At 41.6% G+C, this 12,308-nt stretch overlaps 1 long non-coding RNA gene across 1 annotated transcript; it reads left to right on the top strand.

The window, feature by feature from the left end:
• The first annotated feature begins 1,429 nt into the window (after positions 1-1,429).
• On the top strand, positions 1,430-11,844 carry LOC136880922 (uncharacterized). Its single transcript, XR_010860963.2, has 2 exons — positions 1,430-1,759; positions 11,622-11,844. It is a non-coding gene; the product is annotated as an uncharacterized lncRNA (long non-coding RNA).
• Positions 11,845-12,308: the final 464 nt, after the last annotated feature.

Genomic DNA, 12,308 nt, shown 5'->3' on the forward strand with positions numbered 1-12,308 from the left:
CTCACAAGAGTGGAGGGCGAAAGTATTCAGTCTGAGCCGAGCCCTCGGAAGGGTAGGACCTATGCCGCTGTCAAACCCTTGCTGCAAACTATCACACAATGTATCTCAACCAACGAGCACAGTACTCAGACAGCGCATTGCGCACTCTATGTTATTCTGTGCTCGTTGGTCACTGGATCACGTACGACCGAGTGCTTCCGATTACCACCGAAATAAGACGGAAATCCGGCTTGGCGACACTAGGGCGACCGTTTCTAATTTTCACATGTGGTACTGTGCTGAGACCGACGACTGTGTGGGCCGTAATCGCTCTGCTTGGCGATCCATGACAGCACGGTACCAACACGGTAGGGACACAGTCCTACATGTGAAAATACTCAACTGCTGTTCAATGCAAATGGAATGGTTTATACTGTTTGGCGATTGCGGACGACACAGCACGGTCGAAGCACAGTCGCAGCACAGTCCTACATGTGAAAACAGGCCTTTCTTAGACTGTTAGTTTTATACGTTTAGCTTTCAGGTTGCAATCACGTGTCAGTCCATTGGAACACAATCTTACATGTTTTGACAAGATGGTTGGTGACGTATAGTTGATGATGATGATGATGCTTGTTGTTTAAAGGGGCCTAACATCGAAGGTCATCGGCCCACGTATAGTTGAGCAATATTGTGACACACTTGTGAAATATTGCAGTTAGTCATGAGGGCCACGAAATCTGACCAACACATTTTTTCTCAGGAAAAGGGAGTGTGCTTGTTATTGTTAAGAGTTGTTTTTCTCAAGAAACCCATGTTTCTTGGAGAGTGCTTCCTAAGTGAAATAATACAAAGCAATATAATTTTACTTCCTTGTGAGGCGACCAAGTATGGCTTTAACTAGTGGCTTATAATTATACTCAAAATCCCAAGTTCTGGACTGTGAAGGTCCTGGACTCGACTTCAAATGTCGGGATACATAACTCACGCACGTGTTAAAGCGTGTTCTGCCCGCCAGACCGTTTGAATTTACTTTTCTACTTCTCCCGTTAAGTTGTAAAAGGTACTGCTCTAAAATTATTTCAGACTGCTTTTTCTGTAGTATCTATTTTAAACTAAAAAAATATTTGTTACTATAGCTTTGGTTTTCGAACACCCCCCCCCCCCCAACCAATCCTAACCCCCTTCGAAAAAATTCGAGGTTACGGCCTTGCCTACTATACTAGGTCTAAGTTCAAAGACGTTCAATTTATACACTCTGCAGCGGCTGTCGTTTAACGAGATAAGTTTATTGTTCTTCTTCATTCTGTATTCGTTTAGACGGTAGTTATATAAGTGAACATGCATAACAGAGACGTAAGTTAGTTTAAAGTTTTGTTGTTGTTTTTTGTTGTTGAATAGCTTCTCGGATCGGCGTGCGATACCCCCACTCCGTTAGGTCAAAGGAGGGGATATCATTTAAGCAATAAAAAGCGGAGCCGATTACCAGTTGACATACACCGCGCCAACCATGCGTTCCCCGATATTATTTTTCATCCTCCTCATCGTGGTGCTCTTTAGTGCACTGAATATATCTGCTCAAATGACTGTTGAGTCAAATCTGCTTAGTAACAGGTCAATAATTGCAGTTGTGGGTGGAGGAGTACAGACGCAGAAACCAAACTGTGCAATGTCGGCGAGTCCAGGATGTCGAGTGATAGATTGCAAGTGTTCAAGAAATTGCTTCAGAAGAGGAAGAAGATGCCAAAGAAGGGTATAGAAGGAGCGTCAATAAGACAAGGTAATATTTTATTTGATCTTTTACGTATCGTTGACTGTTACTTGTATACAATTTCAGAAAACATATCTTCATCGTTCCTTTGGCAGTAATGCATAACACTCAATGTAATGCTACTATTACCAAGCAAGTGACTGCGTGGTTCAGGTTACGTACTGTCAGCTTTCACTCGGGAGATAGTGAGCTCGAACCCCACTGTCAGCAGCCCTGAAGATGGTTTTCCGTGGCTTGCCATTTTCACATCAGGCTGCACCTTAATTAATGCCACGTTCGCTTCCATTCCACTTCAAGCGCTTTCCTACCCCATCGTCGCCATAAAACCTATCTGTGTCGGAGCAACGTAAAGGCACTTTGTAGTGCTACTGGCTAACGGGCTTATAGATCATTAAACCCGTTAAATTGAGAAGGCAAATAAGCCGATGGTAAGATCCCATTTAGAATATGGTTCATTTTGTGGGATATTTAATAGGATAACATGATTCGAGAAGTGGAAGAGATGCTAAGGAAATCAGTACGATTTGTTTTGGGAAACTGCAGGCAGAGGAGTAATGTTACAAAAACGTTTTGAACCTTGCGTGGGAAGACTTGGGAGCAAGGAGGTTTTTCATTTACAGACGATCAAGTTCGACTAAAGTGGTATGTTTCGAGCTGTCACTGGACAAATGGCGTGGAGTTACATTAGTAGACGTATAAGTTCGAATGTCGGTTTTACAAGTAGGAAGGATCATAATATGAAGATAACGCAATTTATATGAAATCATTTACAGGCTCTTGGCGTTCGGGTAACGTGCCTTTCTGTTTACCCGGAGGCCCAAGGTTCAAATCCCGGCCGAGTCAATGGTATTTACCTGCATCTGAAGGCTGACTCGAGGTCCATCGGCCTACGTGATAACAATTGAAGAACTATCTGAAGGTGAGTTTAGTGGCCCCCTTTTAGAAAGCCAAGAAAAACGGCCGAGAGGATTCGTCGTGCCGACCACACGACACCTCGTAATCTGAAGGTCTTCAAGCTGAACAGTGGTCGCTTGGTTTACCAAGGCCTATCAAGGAGGGTGTTCTGCAGTGGGGTTTGGTTTGAATCATTTAAGGAAAGATTAGATAAACCATTAATAAGGAATCTGCCACTTACGCAACAGCCCTAAATGCAGGCCAGTGGTGATTGATTCATTGATTGCGTTGTTAAGTGTCGGATCAGCCATGCAGGCTAATAGTGTGTATTGTTAATATAGTTATTAGAGCTAGGATATGGATAGATGTCCCGAAACCTGAGATAATATACTATCCCAGCATCTTCCTGGAGAGTGTGCTATATCTCACTGAGTGAACATAAGCGATTAGTAATTTTCAACGTGACAAATATCAGAGACGGTTTTCCACTGATAACTCATAACGTCATACATCCTCGGCTGAATGGTCAGCGTATTGGTCTCAGATTCTCAGGGCCCAGGGTTCGGTTCCCGGGCGGGACGAGTATTTTAAGTGTGTGTGATTAATTCCTCAGGTTTGAAGACTGGGTGTTAATGTCTGTCTGTCTCAGTACATTTTTCTTGATATATATGTACTAGCTGATGTAGGCCTACCCGTGCTTCGCTACGGGATTCTCAGGAGAACTGTCTTTGTGGTTTTCCTAACTGCAGTTAACTTAGGGCATTAAGAAACGTCAGTAGGAATGTAGCGTTTAAAAGCAATGTTGTCATATAAAACACTCGCTCAAATGAAAAGCGGCACATTTTCTCACTTTTAACGAACAGTACTACGGTGCCGATCTAAAGTCACGGCCGTGAGCACTCCTCAGCCATTATTCCGTTAAATATACACATTGCTCATTCCAATGAGTGCCTCAGAGTGGGGATTGAATAGCTCGAATGCTATGATGAACCAGTGCGTTACGTACCAGTAGTATCACAAGATTTATGAGCCAGTGGAATGGCTTGCTAAAGAAGAAAGTTGTCTAACTCCCCAGCTACTTCTCGCCAATATTCAGGCAGACTGTTATACTCTGTACGACCAGGCGAGTTGGCCGTCCGGTTAGGGGTGCGCAGCTGTGACGTTGCATCCGGGAGATAGTGGGTTCGAAACGCACTGTCGACAGCCCTGAAGATAGTTTTCCATGGTCTCCCATTTTCACACCAGGTAAATGCTAGGGCTGTGCCGTAATTAACGCCAGGGCCGCTTCCTTTCCACTCCTAGCCCTTTTCTATCCCGTTGTCGCCATAAAACCTATCTGTGTCGGTGCGACGTAAAGCAAGTTTTTAAAAAAACTCGGTAAACAGCAGTAGTCCCATCTGTCGGACATGACTGCCAACCACTGCCAACAGAAGACACAAAGCCACCGCCGTCTCGATCCTCCTATACTGCCTGCTCTATGCGAGCCTTTTTGCGACTACGCTGCGACATTTCTCCGCTAGATGGCAGACATAGACGCACAATGTTCTAAACTTATTCTAATGACGACAGCCTACAAAACACTGTGCAGTATGGTCATATGTTCACTGAAGCTCGTAAATTACATCAGTAATATTAAATATCGGTAATATTACCTGTATGAAGTCGCTGTTGGCCTCTTCATGCACAATTTAACGATTTGCCTGGAAGAAGGCTTGGAGTGGTACCGTACTTTTTGTGTTTTTGCCAACGCAATATCAAGCAACAGGGGTCTTACGAACTTGGTTAGGATAATATCACTAACAGTTTTCTGATGTTGTTTGACTTCACACTCTAACAAAACACATTCTGATTTTTTTTTTTTTTTTTTTTTTTTGCTATTTGTTTTACGTCGCACCGACACAGAGAGGTCTTATGGCGATGATGGGATAGAAAAGGCCTAGGAATTGGAAGGAAGCGGCCGTGGCCTTAAGGTACAGCCCCAACATTTGCCTGGTGTGAAAATGGGAAACCACGGAAAACCATCTTCAGGGCTGCTGACAGTGGGGTTCGAACGCACTATCTCCCGGATGAAAGCCCACAGCTGAGCGCTCCTAACCGCACGGCCAACTCGCCCGGTATTCTGAAAGGGAAGACGTTGCAAGTCCTCGTGTTACGCTCGTACGTTTAAAGGACTTCGACAATAGGACACAGCAGCTTAAACGAACTCCTGCAGATGCTTCACCAGAGCAACAAAATAAAGTTTCGGGTATCGAACTCCTCCTCTGTCCTGATCAGTTCCATTTAGCGGTGTCGAAGTTCTAGGCAGTGAGATGTTCCTGACAAAAATGTCACACTCCATCCTCTCTGCAACAACACGAACCTAGTACCCGCAAATTAGGATTTGATTTCCTGTTTCTAGTTTGATTGGAATATTATTGTTTGGATATCTGAGACGTTCGTTTTGTGATTGTCCGTCACAATTCTTATCACAAGGAATCCACCATCCTCCACGGCTTTAATCACTTTATGAAAAAAAATCCGCAGCCCGTTTCCAGTCATTCGACCGGGTCAGGAATGGAATGAATGAAGCCCCCATCTAGCAGCGAGGATAGGAATTGTGCCGGCTACCGAATCCTGTCGCACTCCTCCGGGGCAATGATTAATGAATGACAGATGAAATGAAATGATATTCGAGAGTGTTTCTGGAATGAAATATGACATGGAAAACCGGAGTAACCGGGGAAAAACCTGTCTCGCCTCCGCTTTGTCCAGCACAAATCTCACATGGAGTGATCGGGTTTGAACAACAGAACCCAGCGCTGAGAGGCCGGCGCGCTGCCGCCTGAGCCGCGGAGGCTCCATCACTTCCTGAAATAAGGTGAAAAGGCACAGATACGAGAGTAATCTGAAGATATCCAATTACTTCCTTTATTAGGTCCTTGCCTAGATAAAGCTGACAGCTGCTTTTCTCAATTCCCTTCTAGATGTTATTGCATGGAGTCGTATCTTTTCTGACTGCGAACCACCTTGCCGAGATTGGCAAAATGTTACACAACAATTGAATATTTCGGGGAAAGAATCTGCAGTTTCGGTTCTGCGAAAAATATACCTTGCACAAACGGAAAGAAACGAGTACCAACACCTTAAAATCACTTTTGAAATGTCTATAAGCATAACATGATTAATTCACTTCACAGTTCTATACAAAATATCTGTTGTACGAACGGAAGTGACCAGACACGTTTACTCATTATACGAAATAACTCAGGTTTTCAAACATTCATGCACCAATAACACAGTGCTACACCCACACTGATTGCGAAGATTGTGCGTCTACTGCTGCACTCTTACGGCGACTTGGAGAAATATTGGTAGTCGCGCCTTCCTGTGTTAAACTAGTGGCATAGAGCAGGCAGTATAAGAGGATCGAGACGGCGGTGCACAAAGCACATCACAACAAACAATGGTCAATGAAATGTTATTATTGTTGTTGAATGTTATGAGCTTTCTGTATTGTAGGCCTTCACATTTTCTCTTTCGTCTCTGTGATATTAGGGCGCCTTACGAAATTATTTATAGCGTACACTGTAGTTCCTTATTCTCCGACTTTACATACTGATTTTCATTAAATTCTGCTTACCCATTTTCTCGTGACTTGGCGCTGATATGGACTTAGCAACAAAAAAATCCAAATTCACGAATATCTCTGTTATCATAGCCGGTACGGTAAAAACGTATAAGACATAAATGATCGGAAATGTAATACTGTATAACTTTAATAATGTAGTATTTGTCGATAGGCCCACTAATAACACAAATATTAGTGAATTAAATTTTAGGTCTTCCCCTAAACTACCATTCCACTCCATGTGAATAAAATTACTTATGACCTAGATTGTAGCGACTTATTTTCCAACTTTGTATACCGATTTTCATTAAGATAGGACCACTAATAAAATAAAAATTCGAGAATTAAAGTTTAGGCTTCCCCTAAACTACCATTTCTCTCAGCGTGAATAGGATTGTTTATAGCCTAGATTGTAGCGACTTATTCCCGGACTTAACATACCGATTTTCATTAAATTCTCCTCAGCCGTTTTCTCGTGATGCGTGTACATACATACATACATACATACAGACAGACAGACAGACAGACAGACAGACATTACGGAAAATAAAAAAAGTGCATTTCCTTGCTACTATGGACACGACCGATACAGAAATACCATCCTTTTTAAATTCTGAGCAATGTACAGACAAAACTCTTATTTTGTATATATATAGATATACTGTATATGTTGTGTGCATACAACACATTACTCTATTAACCCCCATAGAAACATGCAGTAGAGATTACATCCCTCCCACATAGGGACATTAGTGGCGACAAAGGGGGGCGAGGGGGGGCATTTGCCACCCTACTTTGTGGAGAAAAAATCATTCCATTTTAGCCGTCTGAAACTAGGAATATGGGAGTAATTTTTTAAAATATAAAAGCACTTTGTATAAGCCCTGTTTTATTATCAGCTAATTCTTTACTTTATTTTCGTTAATTATTAACGGAAATACGCACAAAATATTGCTCGTCGCGGCTAACTGATTTACACAGCGCCACAGCAAGTAGTGGGGACTTTGCATATGCTGTGAGAAAAGGTACCAGGGGTATAATTTTTTGCCAAGATCATGGACACTGAGGTAAATGAAATGTCGTATGGCTTTTAGTGCCGCGATATCCCCGGACGGATTCGGCTCGCCAGGAACAGGTCTTTCTATTTGACTCCCGTAGGCGACCTGCACGTCGTGATACAACACATACACCCATCCCCCGTGCCATTGGAATTAACCAATTAAGGTTAAAATCCCCGACTCGGCCGAGAATCGAACCCGGAACCCTGTGAACCAAAGGACAGTAAGCAGACCGTTCAGCCAACGAGTCGGACGACACTGAGGTATGATTCACCGACTTGCCGCGCACATTCATCCATCTACTTAGCAGTCTCTTTACTGTCTATTAGTTTCTTAGTGTATAGACCTAGTCAAATACTAAATGATTTTAATTGCATACTCACGTCGTACTTCTATTTAATTGTAATAGGGTATTGTTCCTTTGGTGAAATTTGCATTGTATAGTCTATTATTGAATCAGAATCTCGATTTATACACTACCGTTCATTAATTTCAATACACCCAATAATTGACAACTACTTCTCTATAGATAAGGTCTAATGCTGTGGATACGGTTGGGGAAGCAAAGGAATAGTACAACAGTTGTTTGTGGTCATCAAGGTACAACAGTATCCAACAAACAACGTTGTGTACATAAACGTCATGTACCTATCGGATATGTTTGTTTACCTATTTGCCGACGGATGCCGCATTGGTGCACCTGTGTTGTTCCCTGTAGTGATGTGATATCTACCTCTTATATGATCCTTGATATCTACAGCGAACGGCAAGCATTGCCACGATACCGGTACATAACATGTGGTTCCTGCATGTCAGTTCCTTCGTGACAGTTGAAGTGTGCACATCGCTAGTATGGCTCCACGAGTGGAGATATCCATAGAAAAACGTGCTGCATTTGTAGCACTTAGCCAAGCAGGTTTACTGTTCTCCAAATTGCGAAACAGTGTAGTGTATCTTTAGGGGGAGTGCAATACACCCTTCACTGCCAGAAGACAACAGGCAGCAATAAGGACATTCCACGACCAGGACGACCTCGTAAAACAACTAAAAGCGATGATAAATATATCAGAATTACCAGTAAGAGAAATAGATTCAAAACAGCGCCCCAAATTCGTGCAGAATTGGTAGAAATGAACACGACAACAATATCTGTTGCAACAGTAAAAAGGAGACTGATAGAAGCCAGCTTGAAATGATGTGTCACAGTAAGAAAACCCGTTTTAAGGCCCATGAATAAACAGAAGAGACTTGAATGGGCTATAAATCATCGTAATTGGACATCGGAAGAGTGGACGAAGGTGTTATTCATCGATGAATCAAAGTTCGAGAATTTTGGAACCAAAAGGAGAATTCTAGGGAAAAGGGTAGCCCAGCAGTATGTTCTACCTACAGTTTAACATGGTGGAGGTTCTATTATGGTTTGTGGATGTTTTGGCGGAGATAGAGTAGGTGACATTATGAGAATAGAAGGATGTATGGATCAGAAGCAGTACCACTGCATACTCCAGTATCATGCAATACCAAGTGGATTTCGCTTAATATGGAAAGGGTTCACCTTACAACAGGATAATGACCCAAAACATCGGTCGGCATACTGTACGAACTACATTGCATCAAAGCAAAGGAAAAGCAGAAAGTACTGAAATATAAGGTATGGCCGTCCCAAAGCCCCGATTGTAATTCCATTGATATTGTCTGGGATGAAGTGGACAGACGTATCAGGGAAGTTAATATATCCAGCAAGGAACATCTCTGGAATATTGTTAAGGATGTGTGGAATCATATAGATTCACGATACCTACAAAAACTGATTGACCGCTGTTTGAACTGACGCTTCTAAATACAGTGCGAGGGTGTGATATATGTACTATCACAACAGTATGCATAAAGTATTATCGGCACACTTTATCTTGGTGGATTTGTGTACGGGGGTGAGGAGTAAGGAGGGAGCTGTCCCCGTTCCGATAGTGCTGCCAACTGAATTAAAATGAAATCTGAATTGAATCGAGAATATGATCGATCGATATGAAGTTACTAAACCGCTATTATCTTAAGCCAACAACTATGTCACATACATATTATATAACATTATATAACATTTCTTGATGTGAATCTTGTTCCTAGCATGAATTGTATAGTTTGGCTTTGCTGTGTAAACAACAACAGTACTAATACGTGAAATGTACGCCAGATGTCGCACAACGATGCTTAAGCGATTCATAGTTTGTGTTTCAAAGGTTGCCAGTACAAATCTCGAAGATTGCCGAGATCGACCGATTCAGCACTAGGGTGTAAATGCACCAAGATAAAGTGTGCCGATAATATTTAATTTGCAGTGAACCTAACCTTAAAATCTCTGCTACTTTGTGCAGAGTCCATAAATTCCAAGGTGAAAACAACTCCTCTCACAATTGAAAGCTACCAGGAAATAGAAAGCAGATTTGTATATGTAATTGTTTAAACCACTTTTACACACACTCATCAGTGTTGGGATATTCACCACCTCTTACATGTTTTCTGTTTCCTTCCTCTAGACTCAGCTCCCCATAAATTTTTTCTTAATCTTCAATGTAAGTTGATAATGTGTTTGGTAGGACCTATTCCATGGTCTTTAGCAATGTCACTCTACTTCCTCACACCTATTTCCAGTTCTTCTAGAACTTCTACTTGTTTCCTTGATGTTAAGCTAACATATGCACCATGCTTTACACTTGTCGCTGTAAGACCTACCTGTGTCAGTGATATGTAAAGCCACTAGCATGGTTTACATTGCAAACGTGTACTAAAAAATTTCTGCTTGACAACAACAGGGTTCAGGCAGTTATTTCAATACAGTTATAAGGATATTTACAAATTGTTTGTTTGTACAAGTCAATGGCCAGTTGGGAAGTGATGATACTCTACCTACCTACATGCAAAAGAAGTAGATAATCTGGCACTAATGAGGAGAGGGTGAAGGCTGCATCCCTGCAGCTGTCTCTAAATAAATGTAAACCAATGGAGATCAGGTATGTACACAGTACAATACAATTGCAATTAACGCATCCGTCAATGATGTAATTCTTAGAAGTACTTGATTTCCTAAATTTTACTGACATTGGAATTCAGGAAAATCTGGCTTATTACTGAAATATTGCCTTCAAATTAAGTCAATGGCTGCAGATTAGGCTTTGGCCTACAAGTGACCACGGCTGGTCCATGGTCTGACAGCTTTGCACTCCTACTGACCAGTCGAGCAGAGGAGGAGTGGACACGGCTTAACCATGGCTCTATGCCTCTGTGTTCTGCGAATGGAGAGGGGCTGCTCCCCACTGTCAGCTGTGCTGAGAATGGTTTTCCATTCTCCTGCACTGAGGTCAATGCCGGGACAGTTCCTAGTATAGGCCATGACCGCCGAACCCCTCACGTTCTCCAAGCATCTCATTCACCGTAACAAATCTCCTGACCTGAGAGACAGTAAACGATCTAAGACGCCTGACTCCCTCTTCAGGGAAGGAATGAAAATATTTTAGTAATAGCTATTCAATATATTTTTAGACCTTTACAGCCATTATAGACCATGATAAGCAACATTTACACATTTTTAGAAGCTTTCTATGCGACCCAGTAACGTTCCATTCTGTCTCTGGCAGTCTGTCTCCTTTCTGCTGCTCTTCTTCACGAAAGCCCTTCGAGTTTGATCTGGTGATGGTACTTGGTTCTGTTAACCATGTCTTCACAATTTAGTGCAAATTTTTCCAGATCGTTCCTGACCTCCCTGAATCACTTATGAGTTATGAGATGTGTCAGGACTACTGTCATGTATGGTAAAAATGTTCTTATTCAACCACTTGTCATCCATTCTAAATGGGTGGCCATAGAATTTGAGCCATTGCTTCTTGACGGATTCTCATTCGGTTCTCTGACATAGTTCCTCTTGTCCTCGCAACCTGTAATTTCCAGTCATGATCTTTGTGTCCATTACTTTAGAAGGATATTCCCGTCAAAGTCGTTCAAATTATCCAATAAGCAGATCAGAAATTTTAATAATGTGCACATTTTTAACATAATTTTACATATATATTTCATTGGTAACTACTTCTGTTCAAATTATTCTATAATTTAAATTATCTATGTTTGAATTACAAAGAGTCAACTTTACTTGTGAAATAGTCAGTTACTGCATTTTTCTGAACTTCTTCCATCTTTTTGTCATTTGCACTCCCTCCCTCCCCTCAGTCAATTCATAGGAGGAGATAACAATTTTTGTTAGTGTGCAAAAGTGTACAGTATGCTTCTTAGAGTGACACAGGAATGTTTTGTTCTGTTACAGGTGTACCTCACTGCATCTACATCCTCCACCTGCTAGCTGGTAGCAGAAGAATCTCATGATTTATACAGTATTTGGATGAGTATTCTCTGCAGTTGCTTCAATGGACATATCATTCAGGAAACATGATTGGAGAGTCTTTGTATCTACAGGAACTTGGTGATTTTTCAGTTGAATAGAGCTGTTATTGTAATACAAGTTTTAAATAAACAACATCAATAAATAACATTTAATTCTATTCTTCATTAAAATATGCTTTTGCATAAGTCAAGAAGTTGCAGGTTTGAGAGAAGTGGACCATTGTGGTAAAGCTCCCTGATGAAACTGTTCCAGACTATACATGTTTCAGAATTATAGGTACAACTTTTCGGGATGAGAAGAAGACAAAGTATTGGAAAGTATTGAGACATTTTCGATGTCCTGAATGTTATGTGGAATTGGTTCAAGCTCTTGATGATGGCATGTCTGGGTCATGGTAACTCGGTATCAGATTTGTTCCCATTCACTCATGGATTGAAACAAGGCTGTGTGCTTGCTCTTACACTCTTTGCACTGTATATGGCTGCCATGCTGCATGAATCATCTACAAACAACTTAGGCGTGGAGATTAAATTTCATTTTGATGGAGCCATTTTCAATCTGGCAAGAATTTGCTCACAAAGATGTATTATCTGCACACTTTTTATCGAT

This window comes from Anabrus simplex, chromosome 9 (assembly GCF_040414725.1).
Source record: "Anabrus simplex isolate iqAnaSimp1 chromosome 9, ASM4041472v1, whole genome shotgun sequence".
NCBI classification, from domain to species: Eukaryota; Metazoa; Arthropoda; class Insecta; order Orthoptera; family Tettigoniidae; genus Anabrus; species Anabrus simplex.